The sequence below is a fragment of the Tupaia chinensis genome, unplaced genomic scaffold (assembly GCF_000334495.1).
Source record: "Tupaia chinensis unplaced genomic scaffold, TupChi_1.0 Scaffold000147_1, whole genome shotgun sequence".
NCBI classification, from domain to species: domain Eukaryota; kingdom Metazoa; phylum Chordata; class Mammalia; order Scandentia; family Tupaiidae; genus Tupaia; species Tupaia belangeri.
The window spans coordinates 331180-334975 of NW_006159617.1; positions in this window are offsets into that span (position 1 = coordinate 331180).

The window sequence follows — 3796 nt, forward strand, 5'->3', positions numbered from 1 at the left end:
TATAAAAATTAAAAAAAAAAAAAAAAAAAAAAAATGGTAAAAAAAAAAAAAAAAAAAGAATTGGCCAGCCCCAATCGTGGGCACACATATATCAGGCATGAACTCCGAACCCTCCCATGTGGGACAGTCTCAGATCGTCATGTTGCTGCTGTGCCACTATCCCACCTAAATCACACATTCAGACAATCAGGAGGTCAAAGAAAAAATTATAAGAGAAGTTAGAAAAATATTTAAAGATGAATGAAAATGAAAACAGTATGCCAAAACTTATGGGATACAGTGAAAATAGTGCAGGGGGAACATTTATAGCTAGGTTTATATTTAAAAAATAAGAGGGGGCCCAGCAGGTGGTATTATGGTTAAAGTGCTGGAATTCCCATATGGCTGACTGGGGTTCAAGTCCCGGATCTGGTGGCTTGCTTTCTAACTCTCCCCACCCCTAGCTCTCTCTTTCTCTGGCAAAACTCATGTGAAAAAAAAATAATATGAAGAAATAAAATAAATAAATAAATCTTAAAAAAAAAAGAGGGAAGCAAGCCCATGATCTGTTGGTTAAGGGAGCTGGATCTCACATACACAATCATGTGTTTCAAGTCCTAGATCCACTGGCTTGAAAAACAGGTTCATGTGCACATGTGCCCAAAATCCTGAAAGGAGGGAGAATAGAGGAAAAGGAATTGCAGCTTTTCCATTCTCCACAGGAGGAGAAGGAATTGCAGCTTGACCATTCCCCATAGGAGTTGCTTTCTCCCTCTCCCTTTCTCTATCTGGCTCTGGCAAGTGCACATACCCTCTTGCAAATTAAAAAGAAGAAGAGGGCTAGCCCCATAGCACAATAGTTTAGAGCTGTGTATTGGGAGATGGATCCCATATGGACAATTATAGTTTAAATCCTGGCCCCAGCAGCTTGAAAGACTCACCAACACATGTGCATGTGTAGTCAAAATCCTGCTGGAAAGGAGAAATGGAGGAAAGGACCCACAGGGTGTCCTTTCCCTCTCTGGTGAATGCAGACACCCTCTCACAATAAAAAGAAAAAAGTGTCAAATCAACAACCTAATTTTACAATAAGAAACTAGTTAGAGAAAAAGTTAAACCCAAAGCTACTAAAAGGACCAACTATTTTAGTTTAATAAAGATTAGAGTAGATATAGTGAAATTGAAAGCTGAAAAAATAATAGAGAAAACCAACAAAATCAAAAGTTGGTTCTTCATCAAGATCAACAAAATTGACAAACCGTTAGGCTGATTGATAAGAGAAGGCTCAAATTATTAAAATCTGAAATCAAAGTGGGGATATTAATACAAATTCTACAGAAAAAGAAAAGACTTTAAGAACATACTATGTGCCAACAAATTTGATAACTTAAATGAAGTGGATATATTTTCAGAAACAGGAAAATTTCCAAGACTAAACCATGAAAAAATAGAATATTTGAAAAGTCTTACAGCTAGTAAGGAGATTGACTAATAAAAATTCTGACAAAATCTCGACTTAACCACTTCACTGGTGAATTTTACCCAACATGTTAAGAATTAATTCTAGGGAACCAGCAGTTAGCGTAATGGCTATGTCGCTGGACTCCCATGTAGTCGACCGCGGTTCGTGTCCCGGACCCAGTGGCTTAAAACTCACACCGGGTGCGTGTGCGTGCATGCCCAAGATCCCGAGAGGAGAATGGAGGAGAAGGGATTGTGGCATGACCATCCCCCCTGGGGGGTGATTTCTCGCTTTCTGTCTCTGTGTCTCTCTTTGTCTGTCTGGCGAGCACACGCGCCCTACAGTGAAAATCTCTCCAAAAAAAAAAAAAAGAATTAATTCTAAAACTTTTTTTTTCTTTTAAATAATTATTTTATTTCATTTTATTATCATTATTGTTTATTGTTTGTTTGTTTGTTTGTTTTTTAATTTGACCAGAGAGAGACAGAAGAGAGAGTGAGAAAACAAGCCGACAGGACTGAGACTCGAACCATGGTTGGCCATATAAGAGTCCAGTGCCCTTAACCACCACGCCACCTGCTGGTCCCCTTCTCCAACTTTTCAAAAAAATTGAATAGGAGGAAAAATTCCCTAATTTATTTTATGAGGACAGCATTACACTGGTACCAAAGCTAGACAGACATTAAAAGAAAGAAAAAATCTAGAAATTAACAACCCCTATGAATATTGATGCAAAAATTCTCAAAATGTTAGTAAACTAAATTCTGCAGCATATTAGAAAGGATTATATACTGTGACCAGGTGGGATTTATTTCTGGAATGCAAAGATGCTTCAATATATAAGAATTGGCCAATGTAATTCATCACATTAACAGAATGAGGGGAGTGGGGGAAGGAACACAATTGTCTCAACTGATGCAGAAAAAGCATTTGACAAAAGTTGGCACACTTTCATGATAAAAAGACCCAACAAACTAAGAATAGGAGAAAAGTACTTCAACATGCACGGATCATAAGCAATAGTGAAAGACTGAAAGCTTTTCCTCTGAATCGGGAAGAAGGCGAAGATGACCACTTTTGTCGCTTCTATTCAATACAGTGTTTGAGTGTTTGAAGTCAAAACCACAGTAATTAGGCAGGAAAAAGAAACTAAATTGGAAAGAAAGAAGTGAAATTGTCTGTTTGTAAATGATACAGCCTTATTTGCAGAAAACCCAAAAGATTACACACATATGAGTACATGAAACCCTTTAGAATTAATTGATTTAGCAAAGTAGCAGGATACAAAGTCAACACACACAAAATAAGTTGCATTTCTATACACTAACAAAAAAATATGGGGGCTACAAATGATATCCCATCAGGCTAATACCAGACCTCTCATCAGAAACAATGCAAGCAAGGAATGAATAGTAAAATGTATTCTGTTAAGTGAAAAAAAATTTTTTCAACCAAGAATACTATACCTGGCAACATTATTCTTTATATGGGAAGAAAAGACAAAAACATTCTCAGATAAACAAACCCTGAAAGAATTTATCAACACCAGACCAGCTCTCCTAGAAGTTCTTTCAAGAAGGGAGTCCTATACCAGGAAAACTAAAGACAGATACACAGAAATAAGAGTACAAAAAAACAACAAGAAAATGGCTAACTTAATGATAAGGACAAGTTTGGGAAGATGAATAGTAATGTTGAATGTTGGGGCCAGCAGGTGGTGTGGTGGTTAAGGGCACTGGACTCCCACATAGCAGACTGTGGTTTGAGTCACAGACCTGGCAGCTTGCTTTCTTACTTTCACTTTCTTTCTCTCTCTCTCCCCTCCCCACCCCTGGTCAAATTAAAAATAAATACATAAAGTTAAATAAAATAATTCTTTTTTAAAAATTTATTTACATTCATTTACTCTACATCATTATAGCCTATAAAATGAGATGTTCCATCCAGAATACACTGTATATTGACTCAATCAAGCACATCAACATATATGTTACTATCAACAAATAATTTTCCATTTCTTGTTTCCTGTATATTTTACTTTTTTCCCCTTCCTTGATTCCCTATCTCTCACCCTCTGCCATCTCCCACCCTCCTCCCACAATGTCTCTGGTTGCTTTTTACGCCTTTTTCTACCCACATTTTATTGATTCACTAAATACTTAGTCTAAATATTTTGAATAGCACAGCTGATATATACATATCCATGAACAGAAGTCTGACATTAGGCATAAACTTCAGTGAGTAAAATGAACATACTATAAAGTAACACTAAGCTGGGGCTATATATATTTTACTGCAGTCATCAAATAGGTATTTTTATTGCTTTTTTTTTTTTTTTTTTTTTTTTTTTAAAAA